Genomic DNA, 27,897 nt, shown 5'->3' with positions numbered 1-27,897 from the left:
TTAGCGCCCACTCACCACCTTAAAGAAGGCTCAGCTTAATAAAAAGAATTCTTACAACAAGTATATTTTGAAAATGTGCTTTTAATGTTTTAAAATTAATTTTGCAGTACAGTTAAAAATATGAGCTGATTCTATATTTACCTAAAATAAATGAGGCAAGGTGCTTGGAGTCTCATGATATGCCCATGAATCACTTGACAGGTGTTAATGCAAATTTAGGGAACGTCTTTGACAATCTGTATCAGATGGTCAGCCAACAAAAACATAATCAATATTTACTACAAACTCTAATTAACAAAAGATATAAGTTGGTTATAGTGAGACATTTTCTTAAATCATGTTAATTACTTTAACAAGGGAAAGAGACATCCCAATTTTTTTTACAAGTGTATAAATGTGAAATATACATTTTAAAACAAAAAGATAATTTACTCCATAAATATGCTGAATTCTTAGTCTTTTAAATCAATTTTCTATTCCTAGTCATCCAAAATCAGGACACTTATGACCAGCTTTACCATTTCAAGTTCCAACAGACTTCTCAACTGAGGGATACAAATGTATCTCAGAGATATGGTGGGTTCTGTCCCAGACCACCACACACCCCAATAAAGTGAGTCGCAAGAATTTTCCGGTTTCCTAGCGCATGGAGAAGTTACGTGTAGTCTACACTATACCATACAACTATTCTGTGTTAAGTGTACAACAGCATGATGTCTAAAAAGACAATGTACATACTTTAATTAAAATTACTTTACTGCTAAATACTGTTGACCATCATCTGAGCTTTTAGTGAGTCAATCTTTTTGCTGGTGGAGGGTTTTGCCTTGATGTGGTAGATATGGACTGATCAAGGTGATAGCTGCTGAAGGATGGGGTGGCTGTGGCGATTTCCTGAAAGGAGGCAACAGTGAAGTCTGCCATAGGGATTGACTCCTCCTTTCATGAAGGATTTCTCTCCAGGTTCGATGCAGGATACAGGATACTTGGGGCTGGTACACTGGGATGACCCAAAGGGATGATACAGGGAGGGAGGTGGGAGGGGGGTTAAGGATGGGGAACATGTGTATACCCATGGCGGATTCATGTTGATGTACGGCAAAACCAATACAATATTACAAAGTAATTAGCCTCCAATTAAAATAAACATGTATACTATCATGTAAGAATTGAATCGCCAGTCTATGTCTGACGCAGGGTGCAGCATGCTTGGGGCTGGTGCATGGGGATGACCCAGAGAGATGTTGTGGGGAGGGAGGTGGGAGGGGGTTCATGTTTGGGAACGCATGTAAGAATTAAAGATTTTAAAATTTAAAAAATAAAAAACTATTAAAAAAAAAAAAAAAGGATTTCTCGAGCAGACAATGCTGTTCAACAGCATTTTACCACAGGAGATCTTCTTTCAAAATTGGAGTCAATCCTCTCAAATCCTACTGCTAAGTTTATGTAATATTTCAATGCTCTTGCTGTCATTTCACCAATAATCTTCACAGCATCATCATCAGTAGATTCCATTTCAAGAAACCACTTTCTTTGCACATCCGTAAGAAGCAACTCCTTATCCATTAAAGATTTATATTTATAACATACATAATAATAATGAAAAGCTTTGGAATATTAGGAGAATTACCAAATCGTGACACAGAAACAAGAAGTGAGCAAATGCTGCTGCGAAAATGGGGCTGAGAGACCTGCTTGACACAGGATTGCCACAGACTTTCAACTGGTACGCAACACAGTATCTGCGAAGCACAATAAAGCAAAGTGAGATAAAATGAGGTATGTATCCCTCAGAGGAAAACATCACCCAAACTTTCAGGAGCTGCATATCATCAGGTATGCAATCAGCAACACAGCCACGTGTCAGAAATGTCTCATCATTAGTACTGAGAAGGCTAACGTAAACTTTATCTTGTTCTATTCTCAAAGTGTTTTACTAAGATACTGTCTGAGATATGACAGGTCAGGGGTTGGTAACTGACAGCCCAGCACCTGTTTGGTAAATAAAGTTTCCCTGGAACAACCTACAGTAATCCATTTACAAAGCATCTCTGGCTGCTTTGGGCTCCAGAATGTGTGACCTGCAAAGCCTGAAACATTTACCAGCTGGCCCTTTAAATCAGTTTATGCAATTTTGGAATTTGGGGATTAGTTTTTAATGAGGTTTGCTTCATTTGGGCTTTTTGTTTTTGTTATTTTTGAAAAGCCGTGTTTCAAGAAAACTTTTAAAAGGCAACAATTTTAATCAATAAGAAAGCATCTGAAATGAAAGGACTCCAATCACTGGGACACGTGGCCAGATGGGGCTTCCCCCAACTCCCGGTGGCTCCAACCTAGGAAGGGTCAGCGTGGACAGCAGACGGGCCAGGGGTTCCGGATGATGAGCCTGATCACTCCCACCCACTCTGGGCTGCAGGCTCTTCATCCTGCCACCTCCCAGGATTCTCAGGGGACCATCACGTGGACGTGTGTGCACGCAGTGCACCTGGCGACACACGTGTTCTGTGGGATTTTATCTGGTGTTTCGCTCCCATAAGCCCTCCCAACACCCATCCCTGCCCCCGTCCCGGGCAAGAGAGCAAATAGTCTTCCATTCTGGAAGCCGTCTGCTGTCCTCTTCTCTCAACACCTTCCCGACTGTCCCCCTGACTAGACAATCTCACCCACCAAGTGAGGTGGGCACACTCAGGCTTCAGGCCTCCACCTCTCTAGTCCAGACCTTAGAGGGATGAGGATGAGGCTTGGAAAAAACAGAGGTAGGGGAATTAAAATAGAGACCAAAAGGGATGTCAAGAATCACCAAGATGATTCTGAAGAGGACAAACCGGGGTCGGGGCAGGGAGCGGGGACGGACACAGCCCCTGCCGACGGTGGCCCTGGCACTCAGGGAGCAAACAGCGAGCAGAAAGACCACCCAGCCCTGAACCAGTGCCTCCCTTGTGGACTTGGGTGGCACATGGGTGAGAAAGAATGGCTGTCTGACCAAGGGCGCCAACGCACAAAACTAAACCTAGATGTGAAAAGCACACTCACACTTCAAACATTTTGTAGGAAATATTTTTACCACATCCAAGTAGAAAAGTACTAACAAGAAAATACATTAGATGTAAAGAAAATTTACATCTAAATTAAATGTGATACTTCTGGATGAGAAGGCCCCCAAAACACACAAAGTTAAGGACGTCCCTGGTGGTCCAGCAGTTGAGAATCCGCTGGCCAATGCAGGGGACACAGGTTCAATCCCTAGTCCAGAAAGATGCCACATGCCTTGGGGCAACTAAGCCCGGGCACCACAAACTCTGAGCCCACACTCGAGAGCCTGTGCTCCGCAACGGGAGAAGCCGCCACGATGAGAAGCCCGAACCCGCAACACAGAGCAGCCCCCACTCGCCACAAGCAGAGAAAGTCTTCTCGCAGCGACCACAAATAAATTTAATGCAGACAATTAAAAGGCAGGCCAGAGTGAGGAGGAAGATCTATGACACATAACCAACAAAGAACTGAAATATATAAAGGATTTCTACAAATCAGTAACAAAAACAGGAAAGTCGGCAAGGGCTATCAAGAAGACATTCCGAGAGGAGGAACCTCAACTGCCACTGAACACCGAACGACATGGCCTGCGAGTAACCGCGTCCGTGAGCAAAACGATGGACTCACCCATCGACTGACCAAAATAAACAAATAAACCACTGAGATAACGAGAGAGCAGGGTGAGAGGAATACACCTTCCATGCCGCCCTGGAGAGTGCACTTCTCAGCGCGAGGGTCGTAAAATCTACGTGTGGAACAGAACACAACAAGGAACAGAAGATGGGGAGCTGTACCGCACAGAAAGAGCCCGCACAGCTTCGTGGAGCTGCCCCCACGTCTGCACTGGGCATCTGAGGGTGCAGCCAACAGAGTCTGCATACTGCTGCCCAAGAGAGCCCGTCACACATGCAGGAAAGGGGCTGCACCGTGGCCAGGAGAGGCCATGGAGTCAAGAGAGGGTCACAGGGCCAGAGGAGGGCCCTGGGTAGAAAGCGGGTCACAGAGCAGGCAGGACATCGCAGCAGAGATCCATCTGACATCCAGTGGGGGTAAGCATGACAGCAGGGTCAACCAGTGTCCAGTGTATGAGGCTGAACAACTGCAAGCAGTTTAAGGACGAAGGCTGGTGACTGAGTGGTGCTTGTGTTGGGGGTGGATATATCCATCAACACAAGACAGACAGAGAAGCACCTGGGGGCTCACAGTCAACCAGTCAATCACAAAAGCAGGAACACCTCCTCCAGAACGCATCCAAGCTGGGACCCAGAATTCACCTACTAGAAGGATTGCCTTATTCCGTCGCAGGTTATAGGTGATAGGAGCCCTGTTCTTACTCTCAGAGAAAGGTACAAATATTTCAATGTATTTCCAGAAAAAGAGATAATAAGCACATACACTGACAGGGCAGTGGTGCGGGGCCCAGCGGCAGGGGTTCCCAGAAGCAGTGAGCTCATTCACTGCCATGTATGGTTTCTAAATATTGCCTGTAAGGAAAGCAATCAGGCTCCTTGGAGAACGGGTGGAAGAGAAAATACGATGAGATGAGCCTGGAACCAGGCAATGCCAGAAAGTAAGGAAGTACTCAGAAAACCACAGGATGCAGAACGTCAAGAGGACAAAGAAGCCAACCAGAGAGCTCCTGATGGGGCAGAGCTGGAGCTGATGTGAGTGGCTAAATATGTAACACAGTGTTGGACCATAACGCAAAGAATAAAGTGATACGCGTGAGTCACTGCGATACAAATGAATGACTGAATAAACAAACAACAAATTAATAAACAGAAGGAGTGAGGGAAATATAAAATCAGTGTTAATACCACAGTGATAACTGCTGTAAGCAAGATTCACTGATGATGCTAAAAATAGTGTGTGAGATTTTTAAGGGGAAATGGGATATTTGCATAACCTCACAGTATCTCCCCCCAAACATTCATCAATTAATAATGTGGTTTTAATCTATGTTGAGAATTTAACAAATTCTCAGCAACTCCTCTACCCTCCTAGGAGGTGGAGATGGAGTCAGTGACCAGAGAACAGGAAGGGGACAGCAGTGACATTGGGTGAGGACGCCTGCAGACTTATCCTCAACCAGGCGACCAAGCCAGCATCACAGCCTTAAGTCACGTTCGTATGACGGACACTCACAGGATGTGAGGGGATGGACACATCACCTCTGCGGTCTTCATCCCAAAATCCATATCCCATTTAGACTGTGAGAGAAGACTGCTACTGCTGCTAAGTCACTTCAGTTGTGTCTGACTCTGTGCGACCCCACAGACGGCAGCCCACCAGGCTTGGCAGTCACTACACCAACCCAAACTGACTGTCTACAACACACCTGATGTCTTCAAAAGTTTGACAGTCACACAGAAAAAGACGGAGAAACTGTCCCGGGCTGAAAGTGACTGAGGAAACATGATGACAACACACAAGGCGGCATCTATTCCTTTCTGGACAGAAGGGGAACGCTAGCTAGCGGAGGGGTGGTGGTGGTGGGACCAGAATCAGAAAGCCCCCCAAAAGACAAGTGCACCAGCTCGCTCTAGGGGCAGAAGGGCGACTCCACTCTTAGGCTCACTCTACAGCCACGAACTCAGGCCCTTGGGATTCAAGCCACCCCAAAGTTTGAATCCTGACTTTCACTGGGGCAAGGGTGTTATCTGATCACATGTCTCAACCCTTTAAAGCCTGGATTTCCTCACCTGCTTACTCACACGGCTGCTGAAAGACTTACATCAAACAATATTCACAAGACCCCACCCAGTACTCCATGTGCAGCAGCTCTCTACGATGCAGGGTTGTTAATAATAGACATTCGCTAACATTTCCTGCCCGTGATGCTGAACCAAAGCCCAGGCAATGAGGCTTGGCATCATCTCCAATACAAGATTACTGTATTTACTCTTTCCCCCCTCCTTTTCCTCCCTATCTCCCAAACTTCTCCAGTCCCACCGATTTTGAAAAGGAAATAAAAGGGCTTTTTCCCTCTGCATAATTTCCCTGCCGACTGCCATTGTTCATGGCGCTTGATAGAGCAAATTCTGGCAGTGTTTTCCCGTTTGCTTTATCTGGAGAGTGGTTATTTACTGCTCCTGCTGTTTTGGGGGGCGACAATGCCAGGGATCCACAAATAGCGAGGTGTGTCTGCACAACAGTTAGTCCATGGAGGGCACTGATGAGCTGGCTTCCTAACTTGAACCACAGCTTGGCGACAGTAGACCTAAGGGATTTTAGCCTGAATTACTCCAATCTAGACTCAGAAAGATGGTCCTTTGTTTTCCTGCATGCACCAACTCCTGGGAAGAATTCCAGCAGAAAAGCTAAGCAAGCAATCTGCTGGGAAACAAGCCCCACAGCATCAGCATCAACCTGCCCAGTCCCGACTAAAAGGGTCACCCACATCAAATAGCCCAAGTTCTCGGCACACCCTGCCTGACCCCTAGCCCCGCTGCCTGGTGTCTGCCCGGCACTGGCGTCCCTGTGCCACCCTCTCCTCAGGCCCCCACACTCAGCTCCGTCCAGGCCTGGCCACCAGCAGTGTCAAAGCCAAGCCCCTGTGACTGCAGCATCCACACACCTGCTGCTCAGGAAGTGCCAGCTGAGCAGCACTATGCCTACACCATTCTGGGCGCCGGAGCCTGAGAGCGGGCATCAAGGGCGAGGCCCACTTGAGTGGGGCTCAGACCACGAGGGCCAGTGGTGCACCCAGTTAATAAACGTGACTGGCTGGCCCCTGCAAAGCCTCCAGGGCCTCCCACTGAGATCTGCTAAACGACAGGACAGGCTGCTCAGAAGGGTCACAAGGCCACATCTCTGGTCAAGGGAGTCACCCAGAGGCTTGACAGGCAGAAGGGTGCCTATGACTCCAGCAAGCAGGGGAGGCAGGTGCCCAGCCCCAAGCCAGTTCTGCCAGTGACTTGCCATGTGACCCTGGGTCACATGTGACCCAAGCTTCTCACCAGTAAAATGGGGACCTATCAGTACCAATCTCAGAAATGTGAGGGTTAAATGAGTCAAGACATACAAAGCGCTGAGAGCAGAGCCTGGCCCAGAGTAAGTGTCACCGTCATCAACATCATTACTCACCTGGATCATCAATTCTATAAACACTGTCACTGTTTTGTCAAAGACAAGAAGCAGTCATGCCAGGTAAGACCTGGGCTTTTAAAACCAGGGTATGGGATTTAATCAAAAAGTGATGAGTGGTCACCACAGGGTTGGAACCAGGAGTGATATCATTTGACTGCTTTAAAAGGTCCCTGCAAGGCTGCCGTGTGGAGCTGATCAGATGGCAGGACGCTCCCAGTGTGGGAAAGGAAGCTGGTAGGGGGTCAGCAGGGACAAGAAAAGGTTGGAAGAGAGGGTGCTGGGGGCACCAGTCAGCAGGTGGCATGGGAGCCTAAGGGGCGGGGGGAGTAGCAGGAGGGTGAGCACCTGGAGGTCTGGCAGAGCCCAGATACTCAGAACCTCGGGGCTGAGAGTTGGGGACTGGGTGACCCAACCACATGGGAAGCACGCCTCACCTCACCCACCCATTTTCCTCAGCCTGCTCATCCATCCTTTCCTTTCCCCACCAAGCCCATACCAGGACCAAGCTTCATCCCTGATGATAAGAGGGATGAATCCCCCCTTCACACTCAACACCAGGATACAGAAGACACGGCACACACACACAGAGCAGGCGTGGTGCTATCTGCTCATCTCATGCTTACACTTGGGCAGCAAAATGCACAGCTGTCATGGGGCCCCAGATGAAATCACAATCTTCCAGAAGAAAAACCATACCTGACACAGGGTCTGCTATACAGCTGGACAAGCTTCGAACACATTAGATATAAACCACAGAACTTATATATTCATCATAATCTTAAAGAAGACATTCTCACACTGTTTCTTTTAAATCCATCCAAAAAGCTTCAAGTTACCAATGTCTGAGTGCCACCTTCCATCTGAGAAGAATGCCCTGGAACTCTAAGCAGAGAGGCAGACCATCTCCTCAGCTGTGAAGGCCCGGAGCCAGCGGGTGGCGGGGAGGGCTGTCCACTGAAGCAGCCTCAGGCCTGACCTGAAGTTGTCCTGTTGCAGGCCAGCCTCACATCAGCCTTCTGCGTGTGTGCCAGCCTCCTCTCAGTGAACTCTAGAATGCCTTGTCAGCAGGCAAAAACTTGCACCTGGAATTCAAGAGTCCCATGGACTGCAAGGAGATCCAACCAGTCCATCCTAAAAGAAATCAGTCCTGAACATTCACTGGAAGGACTGATGCTGAAGCTGAAACTCCAATACTTTGGCCACCTGATGTGAAGAACTGATGCATTGGAAAAGACCCTGATGCTGGGAAAGACTGAAGGCAGGAGGAGAAGGGGACGACAGAGGATGAGATGGTTGGACGGCACCACTGACTCAATGGACATGAGTTTGAGCAAGCTCCGAGAGTTGGTGATGGTCAGGGAAGCCTGGTGTGCTGCAGTCCATGGGGTCACAAAGAGTCAGACATGACTGAGCGACTGAACTGAACTGAATCCACTAAATTCCACTAAGTGAAAATCGATCACCAACTGCAGGCTGATGACCTGAGACAGGGCCTGGCATAAGACTGGTTGACCAGCACAGGGGCAGCCGCAGACCCAGGCCCCATCCAGCCACTTCTGTCCTCTCTGCTCTCCAAGTTTCTGAGATGGAACCAGCCTGTCTCCTCCATTCTCACCTCAGGTTCCTACTGTCTGGCTCTCATCCACCGCTTCGACTGTAATTTCAAACAGAGAAAGTCAAGGCAGGGGAATTAGCCCTTTTCTCGCCCAATCACCATCTTAACTCCCTCCACACCCTCTCCACCCTCTGCCAGGCCAGGAGAGGTACACCAACCCTGGAGACCTTCACGCTGGCGTGGCATGAATATATGTTACGAAGAGAACAACTCCACTGAACTAAAGTACTAGTTAATGGGCTTCCCTGGTGGCTCAGGTGGTAGAGAATCTGCCCACAAAGTCGGAGACCTGGGTTCGATCCCTGGCTCGGGAAGACTCCCTGGAGAAGGGAATGGAACCCACTCCACTATTCTTGCCTGGAGAATCCCCATGGACAGAGGAGCCTTGCGTGCTACAGTCCACGGGGTCACAAAGAGTTGGACATGACTGAGTGACTCACACACACACAAAGTGAAGCATTCATTTGACAAAGCAAAGTTCTACTCCTAACAATGCTATGGAACACAGAATTTCGATGTTAACTGGAAATGCTGAGCCTTAGGGACCTGGGATGTTGCTCTTGCTTCCTATTGCCAAGGTCAACGTTGCCAGGCCCCCTGGTTGCTTCTTGCTTGACCCTTCCCATGGATATATTGTCTCTCACAGCCTCCAGCTCTTCTCATCTACTGCTACCCACCTCACCCCTCAGCAGACCTTAACAACAAACAAGGACTTAAAAGACCCCCGTTCCCAACCAGCATTCCCTTCATGAAGTCACTTCCTCTCCACCTAACACTCCAGAGCACCCCACTGTGAAACTCTCTGGCAAGCCCAGCAACTTCCAAGTGTCATAGCCAAGCAGGGCTTTTGCAGTTTCAGAGCCTGCATTCCTGCTACAGTATCTGACATCAACTTTCTGCCCCTGGGCCCCCCTTCTCTCTCCTCCACGATCACACCCATCACCACCTGGTCTCCAATGGCCAACCTTTCCTCTGCCCCGCTCTCCCCATAAGCTCCAAGGGTCACAATACTAACCCTGCATCTTTCACACACAGTGTTTCTCTGGAAACACTGCCAGTGAGGTATCCTGTTTGCACCCCCGGCTGTGTCTGCTCCCTGTTAACTTGCAAACAAGCCATAGTACCAAACTCTTGAGTTAGAAACCACTTCAGGTACAGACAAGCCCTCTCTCCTCGGACCTCCCACAGGACCACAAGAACACCAGCACACCAGTACTGGAATTCCCCGACAGGGCTGCCTATCCTTTTCAACCTGCTGACCTCCCACGCCACCTCCCTGGGAGTCTGGCAGAGTCTCCCCACTAACTGTGCCTGGTGTTTCTGTCTGTCTTGTTTTGGAGGAGAGGAGGGTTGTTGGGGTGTGTGTGTGCATTCCAGACTCTGACACAGCATCGATGGTACTCACAGTGTGAGGACCAGAATGGGCAGCTCTGAGCTTATGTAACACTGAGAAGCAATGAGCACCTGACCCTAGAGAGAAAGCGGAAGGCCAGGCAAAGGGGTTCACATGTCCGATTCAGTCAGAGCAAGGAACATCTTCGAAGGAATTCAGATTTTTTTTTTTTTTTTAAAGCAGAATAGTTTAGTGCTCAAAGACACAGACTCTGGAGTCAAGGTCCCTGCTGGGCCACCAACCAGCGATGGAAGCATGGACAAGCTGGCCCAGTTCTCCAAGTCTCAGTGTGCTCACTGGTGCGATGGGGAGCGTAACCCCTCACTGAGGAGACAGCACAGGCTTGTGAGCTAACAGACTGGCAGCAGCTGACCCCCAGAATCCACCCACAAGTTGTGTTGGTCCTTAGCCCCAATTTACACACATGAGATTGCACAATTCAGGTCCAAATACACACTGTGACCTCTGGGTGCTAGCCACTTGCCCACGCACATGACCCTAAGCTCTCAGAGTGTGTGGTAAGGCTCTCACACTGACAAAACACACTTCTCCACACACATCCAGGGTCTTGGTCAGAGTAGAGCTGTTTTCACAGCCTGACAACAGCTCAACATGGAAGAGATGGCGGCCCAAGAGTTCAGCCAAAGCAACAATGTGCCATGGGAACACTAACGCCTGCTGGATTTCAGTCTCTGCAAATAGTACTTTCCGTTCTCATTAGTTACAGGCTGCCAGGGAATTTTAGCTGCGAACAGAATGAAGACAGGCTGGAGAAACACTCCTACTATTTATAAAGTTCTGTGTCAGAGACTCAATCCTCCCTAACAGCCCCCTCCTCTTGCATATATGTGAGCTGAGACCCTCCAGCCAGTGCTGCTTTGAAGGGGGCTGAATGGATGGCTGGACAAGACCCAGGCCACGGGCTGGCCAGGTGCTCCCGTGGCCCCAGGGTTGTGAGCAGTAGCACGATGCCACTCAGCCTCGCCGAGCTATTTTGCTGTTTGGCTCCCACTGCCTGTCCCCACACAGCACTGTTAATTTTATTGCCTCCTGAAAAAAGTGCTTTGGAGGAGCCTCTTAGACTACTGTATATATTTGCAACTCCCATACTTTTACCCTTTAAAGTAGCGGAACTAGATACTCTATGGAATGTAATTACCTCACTGGACTAACAATGCCTGAGGAACACAGCCCGGTTTCTGGCAATGCAGATTGGAGAGTTCTATGTAGAGGTTTACAAAGATCTTGTTTTACTATTGGAAGTCACAAACAAAACCAGCATCAGAAAGGCACCTCTGACAGGCAGTCTTTCAAATACGGCATGTCTGCTCAGGCTACTGATGGAAAACCACTCCTCCTTTCACGGAGGACACACTCTGCCTTCCTCAGGGACAGGACCCGGCAGGGGACCTGAGGGTGCACAGGTCAAGGCCCTGACAAGGGAGCCGACACTGACTGTGGTCACACCCTCACCTCCCAAGGGATGGAGGAGCCGGAGAACCTGTCCTCGGGCACCAGAACAGGGTTCCCAAACGGCATCCTGCCATCCCAGAGACCAGACTCACACACGGCCCACCGAGAGAGGCCGTCCCTGTCCGTGGTCGGGCCCAAGAAAGAAGGGGCTGGGACTCAGTTTCACCACGTGTCTGCTCACACCCACACACAGAGGCCCCATCACCTCCCAGGCATGCCTAGAGTTAACACTGGGATGTCAGGGTTAATGTTCCACATCAAGATGCTGGGCTTCAAAATCTGTCTTTAAATGTAAAGAGTAAGGTTCTTTCAAGACAAGAAATGCAAATAAAAACCAACAATACCACCTCACACCTGTCAGGGGCTTCCCTGGTAGCTCAGCTGTAAAGAATCCACCTGCAATGCAGGAGACCTGGGTTTGATTCCTGGGTCAGGAAATCCCCTAGAGAAGCAACAGGCTACCCACTCCAGTATTCCTGGGTTCCTGGTGGCTCAGACAGTAAAGAATCTCCCTGCAACACAGGAGACCTGGGTTCAATCCCTGGATCAGGAAATCCCCTAGAGAAGAGACAGGCTACCCACTCCAGTATTCCTGGGTTCCTGGTGGCTCAGAAAGTAAAGAATCTCCCTGCAACACAGGAGACCTGGGTTCGATCCTTGGGTCAGGAATTCCCCTAGAGAAGAGACAGGCTACCCACTCCAGTATTCTTGGGTACCTGGTGGCTCAGACAGTGAAGAGTCTCCCTGCAATGCGGGAGATCTGGGTTCGATCCCTGGGTTGGGAAGATCCTCTGGAGGAGGGCATGGCAACCCGCTCCAGATTCTTGCCTGGAGAACTCCATGGACAGAGAAGCCTGCCAGGCTATAATCCATAAAAATACTGAATCACTATGTTGTACACTGGCAACTAATACAACATTGTAGGTCAAACACATTGTAACATAAACCAATCATCTTCCATGTCAAAAAAGTAAGCAAAGAGCACATGAACAAAGGATCTGCTGATCTACCAAGTTCTGCCATCCCAAATGTGGCCACATGGTTCAATGGGTGAGCTCAACTCCCTGAACTCACTTTCAGTCCACTGAGACCCACCTCACCCTTCCCCCGACAGCTCTGCCCACTGTCCCAGCTCAAGTCCTTCCTAAACCCTCTTTCTTTCAGATCCCGCTCTGGCCATCCTACCCCTCTTCACTGATTCTTCTTCAACCATCTCCAGAGCTTCAGAACGCTTTCCCCAATCTCTCACTGGCCACAGCCCTTCTCACTCCTTTCAGAGATAAAACTTGGTTCCCACGATTACAACCATCACGTCTAAGATGATGAGTGGCTCCAACTTTTGCTCCCCTCCCTAAACTTCAGACTGACACGCTCCTGTCGGCTAACCACTTCCACTCACAGGTCCCCAGTCACCTCATACCTGAAACCAAACACACCCTCCTGGGAAACACAGAACCCACAAAGGCTCTTGAGGTGGGGACGCAGTTACTTTACGAAGTAGAGAAGTGGGGCTAATTACTAAGGACAGGATAAGGAATGTGTCTAGGAAAAATCAGCCCCCTCCCCTGTTCCACGAAGCAAGCAACCACCCCTACCTACTCTCCAAAATCTCAAGGTTTACTCCACAGGGAACTGAAGATAGCTAGACACATACACACACCCCCCCCTCCATCTTCACATATGTGTCCATCCTCTCACAAGAGTGAGGGGATACTGCAGCCTTGAAGAACAGAATATTATGTTAAAGGATAGCAACAACCTCTTTCAGAAAACAAAGAAAGAGCTTGTGGAAATGAATAATGATAGCAAAGTAAAAATTAACTCAATACAAAAGGACTGGAGGATGCAGGTGAGGATACCGCGCATGAGTTTCCCAGAAAAAAAGTCAGGGACAAAACACACAGGCATTATCACATTTTTACTGCATTTTGCAGATGCTGCTTTCTTTTTTAAAAAAACAAACTGAAGCTTTATGACAGCCTTGCATTCACTATCAGGTAAGGGTTAGCATCTTTTAGCAAAAAAAAAAAATTATTTGATTAAGGTATGTATTTTTGAATTATAATGCTATTGCACACTTAATAGGCTTATAGTGTAAACAACTTTTATATATACTTGGAAACAAAAATATTCATATCACTTTGACATTTGCATTATTGGAACCAAACCTGCAATATCTGCAGGGTGTGCCTATCACCAAAAAAAAAGAGTGCTGGAACAAGAGACCCAGTTTCCTAATAATAGAAAAAATAGATGAAGAATAAAGAAAATAAAGGGGAGAAGATAACTGGAAAGAATTTAGAGACATTTTGTAGAGATGAAGAATATCAATCTACAGTCTGACAGGCCCACCAGGCGCAAAGCACACTGAAGTGAATGAGAGCCAAACCCAGAGAAGCAGAACACACTTTTGGAACAGCAGGAACACAGGGAAGAGTAAGCTCAGTAAGAGCGAGAATCAGGATGCCCTCTGACTCTCAGGAGTGCACTGTGAGCCAGAAGAAAACAAGGGAATGCAGGGCACGCTGCCAGCCTAGCACTCAGCAGAGAGCCGGACCACCAATCCAGTACAAAGGCAATACAGACCGGTTCAGGCACTTGGGAGAGTGACCAGCTTGCCCCGGTTTGCCCAGGACTTTCTTGGCTTCAGCACTGGAGTCTCACATTCTGGGAACCCACTCAGTCATGGGCAATCGTCTGCCCACAAAACAAAAGGCCCTTATTCCAAGAACCCCTTAATCCCAGGAAAATTAGGAAGCCTGGTGACATCTCAAAAACATTCTCTCATGGACACTTTCTCAGGAAGTTACTAGCAGGTGTTCTTAACCAAAACGTTAGAGTAAAGGAAGACTGATGTGCACAGCTCACATCACACTTAATGGCGAAAGTCCGACTGCTTTTCCCCACGTCTAGGAGCAAGAAAGGACGTCCACTCTTACCACTCTAGTCAATGTAATGCTCAAGGTGCTAGCCAGGGCAGTTGGCAAGAAAATAAATAAAAGGCACCTGGAAGGGAAGGAAGAAGTGAAAATATCTCTATCTGCTGAGGACATGATCTTGTAGACAGACAGATAATAGATAGATCCTTAAGAATTCACTAAAAATCATGAGTGAAGCAAAGCTGGGGGATTAAAAAAATCAATATAAAAAATCAATTGCATTTCATAACAGTAGCAGTGAACAATATGAAAAAGAAATTAAGATAATTCCACTCACAACAGCACTGAAAAGAATAAAATGCTTAGGAATAAATTTAACAAAAAAATGACAAAACTTACACTTCAGGAACTTTCCTGGCAGTCCAGCAGTTAAGACTCTGAACTTCCATTGCAGAGGAACTGCTTTCCTAACCGCCACAAGCTGTAACACAGAGTGGCAAAGAAAGTGCCCTTCCTAAATACAGCATAAACATTAAATATCTGGATATTAACTGTGCTCAGAATACATGAAACCCGCACATAATTCTCTAGGACAACTTTCTGTAACTGAATTTAATGAGAGACGGAACGGAAGCCATGAACTAATGCAATGATATATCTGTTTTTAACAAGATTTTTTTTTTTTAAATTTAATGGGAGTTTACTTGATAACATAGTGAGTTGCCCAAAATGTTTGTTTGGGTTTTTCCATCACAAATACCACAAGACACTCCACATGAAGAAGTGACTGTTATGCTTTTCACAAAATTTGCAGTAAGAGATTTTGGCTTTCTTGAAAACATCTGAAGTCTCTGCTAAAGCCTATCTGAACTGCATGATGACTCATTTCCACACCCACCAATTCAAGGTGGCCCTAGACAGCAGACCCAAGGACTAGCCTGGCCACAACCCTGCCCTTCTTACGAGTTCCTGAGCACACGCAGGGCCTTCACCTGCCTGCCTCCTGCCACGACATGGGCTGGAATACCAGGAAGCCCCCACTCCTAGCTCCTGGGGCCCTGTCCAGCACGCCTTCTCCAGGAAGCATTTCAGATGTCTAAGTGGGTTGTCGGACCTCTTCCTGACACTCATCACACTGGACTACAGCTGTCTGTTGCCATCCCCACACCATGAGCCTGCAAGCACCTCCTGTCCCTCCGGCTCCAACGGCAGGGCCTGGCACAGGACACAGGAGACACAACACACAGGTGGGATGAGAGGGTAGAAGGTCAGGACCATAAAGAGACACTTCCTCTAACATCAGGGTGGCCTGCAGAGAGAAGAAACTTCAAATCGTCAGTTTCCTACCACTGGACTGATGGATCCCCACATTTGAGAGAGCGGAAGGGCAGAGGACAGCCCAGCCCCATTGCAGAGGGTCAGGACCCCACACCCACAGCTGTTGAGCGCAGGCTGGGCCATCCTATGAACGAATGCTGCCATGCCTTCAGCCCCAGTGGCCAAAACTGAGGAAACTGAGGAAAGGGGAAACCTGGGAGCCAAGCCCAGACAGGTGAGACACGGCAGTGCCTGGGGACACTGCCACCCTCCTCAGCAGCTGGCCCAAACTTGTGACCACATGGAGGCTGTCCACACTTGCGATGAACAGGTGATGACAGGACAACTTCTACAGCAAACAACATCAGTGCTCAGACCAGTCAGCTGTGCAAGCAGATGTCCAAGAACAGGTGGCCTCCCTAGGAGACTATCTGTAGCACTGTAAAAATAAAGCCAGACACACACTCCCTGGGAGAGAAGGAAAGACAAAGAGAAATGCGTGTTACCTCTAGATCCTTGAGAATATTTCAAGTAACAGTAAAAGAACTGGATACATTTTGCTTACAAATAACATTTCACAAATTGCCCTGAGATTTCAACAAAAACTAATTTCCAGGGTTTTAGTCATAGCTACTGAACAAATGCAGCCCTTCAGTGTGTGGTTAACATGTTCACTATATAATAACCTATAAACAAATCAACACACATGCAACTCATATGCCAAAATCCCCTAACAATCATGTCTCTAGAATGAGAATCAGAATAAAAAATTGATCAGTATATAAATTTGGGACTTCCTTGGTGGTCCAGTGGTTAAGAATCCACCTTGCAATGCAGAGAACTCAGGTTTGATCCCAGGCTCGGTCCGTCTAGTCAAAGCGATGGTTTTTTCTAATAGTCATGTATGGATGTTGAGAGTTGGACTACAAACAAAATTGAAAGCCAAAGAATTGATGCTTTTGAACTGTGGTGTTGGAAAAGACTCTTGACAGTCCCTTGGACTGTAAGGAGATCTAACCACTCCATCTTAAAGGAAATCAGTCCTGAATATTCATTGGAAGAACTGATGCTGAATCTGAAACTCTAATACTTTGGCCACCTAATGCAAAGAACTGACTCACTGGAAAAGACCCTGATGCTGGGAAAGATTGAAGGTGGGAGGAGAAGGGGACAATGGTTGGATGGCATCATCGACTCAATGGACTTGAGTATGAGTAGGCTCCAGGAGTTGGTGATGGAGAGGGAGGCCGGGCGTGCTGCAGTCCATGGGGTCGCAAGGAGTCGGACATGACTGAGCGACTGAACTGAACTGGGGAATTAATATCCCTCACACCACAGAGCAACTAAGCTCACACTGCAACTACTGGGAGCTTTGCAGCCCACGCACAAGACTCCCGCATGACACATGAAGACACTGAGTGCCGCAACTAAGACCCAAAGCCACCGAATAAGTAAACATTTAAACCATATAAATGTGTGCGTGTGTGTGTGTAAGCTTAACTTCTCATGGAATGAAGAAGCCTGAAGCCAGCTCATTCCACCTGTGTAAATGTGCATGAGAACAGCAAAGTCCTACCTGGCTGATAGCTACCAAAGGGAGAGATGCCATGAAGTGCCGGGGGCCTGGTGGAAGCAGGTGACTCTGCCTACACACTGTCCTCTGCACCCAAGCCCCCACACTCCCCTCTAGACTTCAGGCAGCCTATTTACAGCTAATCTGAGCCTAATTTTAGAAAAAAAGCCCTAACAATCTTTTGTCTGTCTCATCACACTGTGAATTTTCCAGGCGGACAACCATGTATGAAGCTGTTTGATTCTGGGCTCTCCTGAAAGGTAGTCACCTCTTTGAAAACGCTTGACTAGCACAGCACTTAAGTGACTTGCACTGGTAGACTTAAGTACCTGCATTGGTAAACTTCACCTAGGATAGTAAAGTGCAATGACACAAAATATTTCTTATGAAAAGGGAGCACGGTCTGACAAGGTTAAGAAGCTTAGGAGGAAACCGAGTTTTCACTTTTTAAATAAATGAACACTCAGTAACTCTTTGGAGAATCACCTCTTGATATAAACTTATAGAAAAGCAAAACAGGATCTAAAGTAGGGATCCCCAACCTCCTGGCCACCGACCAGTACCTCCAATCGATCAGCATCGGCATTAGATTAGAAACAGTGCATAATAAGTGTAATGTGCTTGAATCATCCCAAACACCATCCTCACCAAGCCACATCGCTTATCCTCACAGACAAAGCCACCTGCCAGCCTCTGCGCCCACAAAGAACAGTGTGCACAGGGCTCAGGCCACACTCAGGGGATGCTGTGGCCCCACGCAAGACAACTGCTCTGTGCGCGTACAGGACAGAGGGCTGAAGGGACCTCAGAGATGATCCAGCACATTCCCCTCTTTTACCCAGGACGGAACTGTGACTTGTCCACAGGCACTGTCCACAGCTCTGCTGCCACCTCGTCCTGACCCAGGCTCAGAGGTTGAGTCCACTCAGACGCTTCTGGGGAGTAAGCACTAAGCAGTGCCTCAGAGACTCTCTAGAACAGGGAGGTGAGGGAGCTTTTCCCCAGCAGGAGTGCTGCTCGTCAGGTGTCTTTCAGACCACAGGACACTCCTGGACGATGTGTGGCCCCTCAGTGTCACCACTGCCTCAGAGAGGGCCAAGGCCGAGCCGAAGGCTCCCACCCAGGGGCCCAGACCTGTCAGAGTCCTCTTGCAAAACGCAGTCCCTGCAGTGTATCACAGATGTCATAAGGACACCTGAAGAGACATTTCGGAAACGGCAACACTGGATCCACATCTCACACATACAGAGAGAGCAAATGGATCTTTTATAAATATAAAAAAATGAGACCACACAAGGGTTATTTTCACAGGACTATAGAAAAAACGCATGCATGTACTTGAGGAAAATGGCTGAAATCCTTCCTGAACTGAGCACAGGAAAAGCTTTCTAATTCAAACTCCAGAACTCTCCCTCCAGAATTGATAAATTTGATAACACAAACATTATTAATATTAAAAAATGCTTTTGCTTGGAGCAAAACCTAACATAAACAAAGTCAAGAGACAAACTGGAGGAAAATATTTATAATATATTACAGATAAAAGCCTAATTTCTCCAAAATAGAGAGCAAGCTCTCAAAAGTCAAAGTAAAAAAATAACAAACCCTAACAGATAAATGAGCAAAAGACAGAGTATTCTCAGAAAAAAGATATACAATTAGTCTTAGCTGAGTGACACTATGCACAACTTTACACATGATAAAGGAAATAAACATTAAAAATATGAACGTATCTCATCTTTCAAAGAGTAAAAAATTCAAAAGCTCAGCACACCCTCCGCAGGCTGAGTTGTGGGGACAGGCTCGTAGACACTTGCGGTAGGAATGCAGACAGCTCAGCCTTCCACAGGGGAGTGTCCATGGCTGATCTAACAAAACCACGGACACACAAGCAACTGTAAGGGGCGGGGGGAGGGAGCACACGGGCAAGTTTCCGGTTATTTCTCATTTGGGAATATCTTGTTCTGGGTAGTGATTCATGGCAATGCTCGCTTGTAAAAATACATCAGACTATACTTGAGAACTGCACCCATAACAGATGTGTGTGGTGTGTCACTCTGCCTAAGGGCCCCATCTTCGCAAACTCCCTTCCCTGGGAGATTCTGAATTCAAGTCAGCCAGAAGTTGCCTGTGGATCGAAGTGAAAGTTTCACGGGGGCAGCAGCCTCAACTGTGAGATGCACAAGACACAGGCCTGGGGTGTCTCGTGGGCTCCAGCTCAACCTCATCATTTACAGCTAACCAGGTTTCCAGCTGGTGGCTGAACAGACCACCGTCAGGCCTGCAAGAACCACGACTAAGCAGGATGTGGCTAAATTTACCAAGTATTCCAGGGGCCTTCCAAGTCTGGAGCCAGGTGATCCAGTGTCTAGGGACAGCGGGAAGATGACGGGGCCAGGGGGCCCTCAGCAGGGGTGGCCTTGTCCCCTCAGCAGAGCCAGGGGCAAGCCCTGTACTGAGAGGGCACCTTGCTGAGCCAGCTGGTGCTGATGCCCAAGAGCACGTGACTCCCCAGAACCCAGGAGGGCATCCTGGGAACGTGGAGGGGGCAGTTCAGGCAGATGACCTTTCCAGTTTCTCACTTACAACCTGCTTCAGATAATTAGCTGCGGGGTGTACCCCTCAAGCCTAAGTTGTACTTATGCACACAGACCAAGTCTGAGATGCAGAAAAGGATACATGACCTCAGGCAGTCTGAACCCAGAACCAGTGGCACGGTCAGAGAGGGAGGAGGTCAGAAAAGGAGCCAGGGCATACAGGGGAGAGTCCTCCCAAGAAGGGGTACGTTCTGGTAGGATCAGGAGATGAGCAGGGAATGAGCCGGGGATGGAGGCAGGCGGGAAGAGGGGGAAACGGCTCCCTGGGGAGAAGTCTGAAGTGAAATGGTGCAGTGTGAGGTTTGCAGGACAAGAGGAATGGAGAGAAAGTGAGTGTCAACGAGCTGGGCTGAGTGACCAGAAGCCTTAGGTGGGGAGAGAGAGACGAGGCCACCAGTTTCGGGGAAGGATCTTACACACCTGCCTGAGTGTGCATGAGACTAAAGGGAATGGAGAAAGGCAACGAACTGAGTAGGAGGCTTCAAGCCCCAGTCTGCGTGGAGGGGTCAAAGATGCTGAGACAGACCCAGCTCTGGTCTCGCCCAAATAAGAAGGGCCAGTGTGCTGAGGGCAGGACAACAGAAGGACTACAGGTTCACCTCCTGCCCTCCTTTTCCACACGCAAAATATAAACCAAGTGGCACCAAACCCAGAGAGTGTGGGGACACGTCTGGGGACACGTAGGAAGTGGTGCTCCATTCCTGCAGAACAGCGATGGGCACAGTACAGCCGAGGCCACCCGTGCCCTGCTGAACACTGCTAGAGACCGGCTGTGAATCAGTGACAGACTTCAAAGGCAGGGCAACTGCAGTCTGGAGCACAAAAAGGAACACAAAATCAGGAATCACCAAGCCCTGAGACAAGCCAGCTTCCCAGGATGGGGGCCACCAAACTCTACAGGGAAAGAAGTGTTGCTGCAAGCCCCAGAGGGAACAGAGCACCAGGACCCCACAACAGACACCATCACCCTTCCAAGCGATGGGAGGGATACTGTACTCTAGAAAATCCATCGGCCAGCTGAGAAACGAAAACTGGTGATCACTGAAATTATAAACAAAGGAAACACAAAAGGTGAACTCCAGGAAAGTAGCTGTCTCTGGGAGCACACTGCAATCAGGGTGGTCAAATGGGGCCTGAGATTTATCTATGTTTCTGAGTGTACTCTTCAGTTCTCTGTGTAAATAAAAATTAATGAAAAATTTCAAAGGAACATATTTTCTGGATGAAATAAATCAGAACTCAGTGCTTCTATAACAGTCCCTCAAGGGGAAGGGCATCTAGAAGGGAAAAGGCCCCATGGACTAAACGCTGGGTTAAATCACGTTTCTCTATTCCAGACCGACCTCCAGGTGACAGTGGCATGGCACAGACCAACGACACATGGATGTCTCAAGAACACACCGGTCACAGAAACATATGCCTCTGCTGACACCCAAATCTGTCTTTTTTCATTCTGTGGACCAAAAACCTTATGAAAACGGACAACCCCTACTCCTAGGCTTCTGAGCCGTCTATTTTCCTCAATGAATATGCATTACTTCTGAAGACACTCAGGATTTCAGAACCTCAGTCTGTTTGGTCACCATTCTCTTACTCCACGAGAAGCAAGGCCAACAGAGCAGACAGTCACTGAGCACAGTTTACTCAGCGGAACACGCCAGGTGGCCGCTCCAAAGAACACATAGCACCGATGAGGTGGCGAGGACACATTTGTAAGAGTCACTGTGTGAGAGAAGCAAAGGAGGAGCAGTGTACACAGCATGCTACCATCCCTGCAGAGATTCAATCTGAAAGGCAGGGTGGTGGCGCAGGGGAGGCTGTGCCTGTGGGAGCAGGCGTGCGTGGGAACTCTGTACTCTGCTCACTTTGCTGTGAACCTGAAACTCCTCTAAAAAATAGTCTGTTTTCTAAAAAGTAGGGGCAAGGCATAAACAAACATCTATAGACCCTCACAGACTTCCTCCGTGGTGACTGGCTCATGCCTGGAGTTGGGGGTCGGGGGAGAGACACGTCTCTGTGGAAAGAACAGGAGGCAGGGTCATGATGAGAGGGGGACTGATGTTCCATGGCTCCCCTTCTGCTGCTACACACCCTTTAAATATCTGCGTATAGCATTTCTCAAAACATCAGTAAAAAAATACTTTTAAGGAAAAAGGAAGTTCTAGTGCTAGAGGGGGACTTCCCTGGTGGCTCAGACAGTAAAGAATCTGCCTACAATGCTGGAGACTAGGGTTCAATCCCTGGATTGGGAAGATCCCCTGGAGGAGAGCATGGCAACCCACTCCAGTATTCTTACCGAGAGAATCCCATGGACAGAGGAGCCTGGCCAGCTACAGTCCATGAGATCACAAAGAGTCAGACACGACTGGGCAACTAAGCATGAGCATCAGGACTAGAGAGATAACGGGAGGCAGATCTAAGCAGACACCGCAGCAGCAAAATCAAAGGTCCTCAGCCACAAAACCACCAAGTGGGAAAGAGAGGAGCACAAGGAGGCAGTCTGTAAAGAAATGACCACTGGACCCAGGGGCACAGCCTCTACCCTGCAGCCAGCCAGGTGAAGTGAGACTCCAGCCCCTGGGCCACCCTCGGCAGGGCTCTCTCCGGTATCCTTGGCAGAAACCTGAACGCTGCTGTTAAAGTGAGATCTACTCTGGTCATGAAGAGGGCACTGCCAACCTGCCGGAGGACAGGGACCACACCCAACTCCACCGACCCTTGCTGCGTGGCAACCATCCCCTTCCTTCCCGACCCTGAGCTCTCGGAGGTACTCCCTTTGTATTTTGCTGCTTTTGCTCTTCGGAGAGTTGGGGACTTGTTTTTCTTGGGATGGAGAACAGACTTCTTTCTGTTCTCTAATTCAGGACCCAACAGAGTAGGTGGGGGTGGGCGGTCCCACAAAGCAAGTTAAGAGACCAGTCGTCATGACATTGCGTTGTGCAGCACCCATTCTGCCAAGCATGTGGGAACAAGCGTCAGGAGTCCACTTGCAGGTCCTGGGGTCATGGGGTCACCCCGTAGGTACCAAGGTCACAGGGCCAGCCTGTGGGCACCAGGGTCGCAGAGTCAGCAGCACTGCCTTCTGAAACCAGAGGCCAGAAAAGACCTGGCAGTTTGTTCTCCTGGGAGAACATGAGCATTTGAAATGACATTCCTCCTACTTTATTCAGCTTTCCCCAGGGACACCCAGAAAATGCTCGTGTTTTTAGGTCACAGCTAGTCCTACCTACCCACTTACTGTGACACTCTGGCAGCAGCAGAACAGAAAGCTCCCAGGGAGCGAGCCTGCCTGCCCGGGGACGCTGGCGGGGGTGGAGTGGCTGCCCGAGGCACAGGGCTTTGCAGGGCCCAGGGGAACCGGCACTTCCTGCTGATGTGCCCCACAGAAAAGATTCTGTCTAAGCACCTGGGGGCTCATGGAAACCTGAGGGGCACTGACTCCGTCCCCCTCACTGGCCCCCATACTGCACTGAGTGCAAGTCACGCTCGACCCACTCCACCCGACCCCACGGAAGAACCGGCCAAGGCAGGCATAAAGGTTATGCCGGAGGAGGGGAGCAGCTCCTTCCAACTCCACACACGACAGTGCCACCCACGGCCCAGCGTGGGGCTTGCTGCCGGAAGCAGAACGCACTGACAGAACCGGGACTGCTCGTTTAGCTGGGGACAGCCAAGCGCCCACTCGTCCCCGCCGCCTCCCTCCAGCTCAGAGCAGCTCGGGAAGGAGGAGGCGTCGAAGGCGCTGCCCCTGCACCAGCCGGCCAGAGGCCCCACCGGGCCTGGCGCTGCTGAACGCCACGTGCCCCAGATCCTGAGACAAACCTATACATGTTTCATTCCATAAACACTTGCTGGATGAAAGAATCCAACTGAGCCCTCCGCTTGAACTAACATTCTCATTTTACTGTCTCTCTTCACCCTCACAACAACCGTTTAAGCTGAGAATCATCACCCCTACCTGACATATGGGAAAATTAAGGCCCAAAGGCCAGGCAGCTTAACAAGGTCTGAGCTGGCATCTGAATGCAGGGTTTCTGACTCCCAAGATGCATACTCAATCCATACCATGAGCTTTTTTTTAAGGGGGGGCGGGGGGGGCAGAGAAGAACACTGGAAGTGAAAAGTTGGGCAGGATAGTTTCAGAGGTAAAGAAACCAGCAAACGGGCAACCTAGGCCTAGGAGCCAGGACACCAGCAGTGACAATGCACCTGGTGTCCAGATCCTCAATTTCAGGCCATTCTCCAATCAAAACCCAGGCCCAGGACTTCCCTGGTGATCCAGTGTTCTAAAGTAGGGAGAGCGGGTTCAATTCCTGGTTGGGGAACTAAGTTCCCACGTGTAGCATGGCAAAAAAAAGAAAAATGCAAAAAACAAACCCCAAGGCCTCTTGGAGAAAAAGCTGACTTTACAATAGGGTGACATGGAACATCTTGCGGCACAAGCATGTAGAGAAGTGCTCAGCAAATGCTGTGAAGATGTCACAAGGATAAGTCCATCTGACAGGCTTCCTCAGCAACACCACAAGACATGGGGGTCATAACTACACAGTCAACATCTGAAAGGCACTCCAACACACAGAGACAAGTGCATGAATGAGAGTGAGTGGAGGAGGAAGAAAAGCCATTCCTAGCAATATAATCCCAGCTAATAAATGTGGAAAGGAGGATATAAACAGGAAATCGCAATTTGGCAGACACCACAGCGGTAACTGTTTCAGGAGAGAATACTCAATGGTTGCTAAGATTAGTGGGCAATGTATGAGAAGAAACAAAGATATTTACAGAGTCTCAAAGTATCTCTTGCACAAGACACTTATTAATTACAAAGGGGAAAATAGTAACTCTTTAGCGCAGAAAAAATGGAGTCACTGACACCACCTTAGCTGGTCAAAACAAAACATCAGACAAAAACCACACTGAGAGACATTCTACCAAGCAGACAGTGTCAAGGTCACGAGAGACAAGACTAAGAAACTGTGCCAGAGAGCGGAGACTGAGGAGACGCGCCCCTAACGCAGTGGCGACAACAAATGCAACGCTGGCCAGGGAGAAAGGACCCCAGTGGAATAATGGGCAAAACTGGAACAAGGTCTTCAGATGTGCTCACAGCAGCCCCCGCTTACAGGAGGCACAGACATCTGGCAGAAGCATCTATGGGATCCTTTGCATGGTTTTTTCAACTTTTCTTTTTCTGGCAGGTCTTAATCATCTAAAACAAAGTTTTTTTTTAAAGACCACAAAATAAATAGACCTTGAGAATTATGTGCAAAAGCACATGCTGGCTCTTGTTTAGCTAAGAAACAACTGACCGCATTTCACCACATCACTGAGACCCGGACGGGGACTTGACCCTCAAGAGAAATTCAGAATCCAAGCTCACAACCAACCAGACACACAGGATTCAAAGCTGAGTCATCCGAGATGACCTATTCCAGGGCTTCTCCAAGCGAACCTGGAGGTAGAGCCCTATGTCAGCCAACTGCTGAGCCCCACCTGCCGTACATGGTGGCCTTCCCAGAAGGATTTCTCTTACCCACAGGACGACAGATTCCCTGGCTTAAGAGAAAGAGACTAAAAACTCGGGCCTGCTTCAGCCTCCTTGCAGTATAGCCTACACAGCTCTAGACTCCCAGTCCCAGGCCTGTCCCTCAAGAGCTCTTCACCAGCAGGAAAGCTAAGTGCCTGGCCTCTCCATACAGAAACAGGGACTCAGGGCTCTGTGGTCACACAGGACTCAACCAGGGAGTTTACAGAACGCTGAGCTGCCATAAAAGAAGACAGGGATAAACAGAACATAGACAGATGTGAAAGCTCTATGAAAATTTCATAAATCTATGAAAATTCAAGAAAACCTGAATATTTCTCGATAATGGAATTTATTTAGATAGGTTAAAATTCAAAAGTTTGTCACTTTTGAATATGACTTTTACTATGAATCACTCATTCACTAGGCTGGTTACTAAGTGCCAGCTATGTGCCAGGGACATCGCAGGCACCTGACACACGGTGGACAGGATAAACAGAGCCAAGGGGCACGCAGTAACAGAAAAGCTGGGCTCTGTCCCTCCATCACTTTCTGCCAACTGCTCTTCTCCTGGTTTCCCTGGTGAGAAAACTAACACAGGGGGCTAAAGATATAAAAAAGGCAGTTTACATGGGGACACACATGGGAGCTGCCACCAGGGGCCAGAGACAGGGGTCTGAGCCAGAGGCCAGAGAAGCGCTCACCACAGGGAGAGCCAACCACGGAAACAGAGGCCAGGGGAGAGGTCAGGAGTGTGTCCTGAAGGTCAGGAGTGACGACTGACAACAGCAGGCCGAGGACGCGCAGGACGCGGCGGCGAGCGGGCAAAGCGGGGCGCGGCGGCAAGTGCAGCCCACGTGTCACCACTGGCCTCCCACCCTCGCGGCAGGGGCCCCGTGGTCGCCCTGCTCTGCCGCCGATCACTCATCCCAGTCTCCTGACCCCGAGGCAGATGCCCCCTCACCTCATGTACAGTGCCCCAGCTCTCATCTACACTCACTGCCTCATCCAGTCTGTGATTTCATCCAGTCAGTGGCTTCAGACCCATTCATATATTGATGCTTTTCAAACTCCCAACTCCAGTCCCAACTACGTCCCATCCTCTGAGTTCCAGACCCAAGATCACCAGCGTCCTCAGACTTTACCGACATCACTCATGGACATCATGCACAGGACTGCAGCCAAAGCCTAACCTGTCACCCTCAGAACTAGCCATCCCCTACCCTGTCCCTTTAAGCAAATGTCAGCTCCGCCCTTCCAGGTGCTCAGAGCAACAAATTTTCAGGGAGAGAAAAAAAATGATTTACAAAAATACTAAAGATGTACATAATCTATTACTAAACACAGTTGTCACTAAAACACTATAATAAAACTAAAGAGTTTATAGTCCTAGAAAATCCAAGAAAGTCAACTGAGACAACCATTAAAAAACAGTGAGAGAATTCAGTATCGGTGCACAGGACTTAATGAATAAAAACATTAACATTCTACAGAAGAACATAAAACAAGACATGAATAAACAAAATATACCCAGCTCTTAAACAGAAAGACTCAATAAGGTAAAGCCATCATTTCTCTCTAATTACATATTTAATGTATTACCAATAAAAATTTCAACAGAATTTTTCACATGGAAAAACTTTCCAGAAAAGTCTGTTGGCAAGGGATTAAACCAAGTATTAAAATGTGTCACAATAAAGCCACTGTAAATAAAACAGCTCAGTACTAACAAACAAATAGAACAAATGGTTTAGTGTTTATGAATAAATGGAACAGAAAAGGAAAAAACACATTTTAAGTAAAACCAACGGAGCAAAGGTAAGAAGAGTCAAGAAACGTGTTAGGGCTGCTGGCTGGCACCTGGGGTTGGGTCAGTTACCCACCATCAGACATTCTGGGAGAGACAGAACAAACTGTTACAACCTCTCTGAGACCACTCTAGCAATATCCATCAAAATTACACACTTCATACCCTCTGACCCGGTAATTCCTGTTCTGGGAAGTCATCCAGCAGATACTCACACACACGTTCCAAGAGACGTGTGCAGGCACAGGACACTCACTGCAGCGTCATTTGCGGCGGCGGCAGCCTGGAGACAGCCTGATTACACTCCCTGCGGAGCAAGGACACCACGCCAGGGGCAGAAGACTGCGACAGCTGAAAGGCTGTAGTCAAGCCTGACCCTCAGCTACAGGCAGACTCGCCCAGAATTCTTCCGAAAACTCTGACACCTGGCGGCACCCAGGCCGGTTAAATTGGACCTGGAGGGGTGGGTCCAGCAACCAGCCTCTTAAAAGTCCCGTAGCTGTGAAGAGAGTGACAATGCATCTCAGGAAAAAGGGCACCTGGCAATAGGAAGACTCGGTCCTTGTCAGCTGCCTGTCAGCTGCTCAGGGATATAAC

At 48.6% G+C, this 27,897-nt stretch overlaps 1 protein-coding gene and 1 long non-coding RNA gene across 2 annotated transcripts in view; both read right to left on the bottom strand.

The window, feature by feature from the left end:
- The window catches only part of NUDCD3 (NudC domain containing 3), a 70,026-nt gene that overhangs the window by 28,753 nt on the left and 13,376 nt on the right, over positions 1-27,897 (bottom strand). The gene's annotated exons all lie outside the window — the stretch shown is intronic.
- LOC132659699 (uncharacterized) overlaps positions 64-27,897 on the bottom strand; it is a 31,235-nt gene continuing 3,401 nt past the window's right edge. Inside the window, exon 2 of the long non-coding RNA XR_009600426.1 lies at positions 64-27,799. This is a non-coding gene — a long non-coding RNA (uncharacterized LOC132659699). The remainder of the gene's footprint in view (positions 27,800-27,897) is intronic.

This window comes from Ovis aries, chromosome 4, assembly GCF_016772045.2.
Source record: "Ovis aries strain OAR_USU_Benz2616 breed Rambouillet chromosome 4, ARS-UI_Ramb_v3.0, whole genome shotgun sequence".
NCBI lineage: Eukaryota > Metazoa > Chordata > Mammalia > Artiodactyla > Bovidae > Ovis > Ovis aries.
Note: the sequence above shows the minus strand (reverse complement) of the source record. Positions and strands in the feature narration are given on the sequence as shown.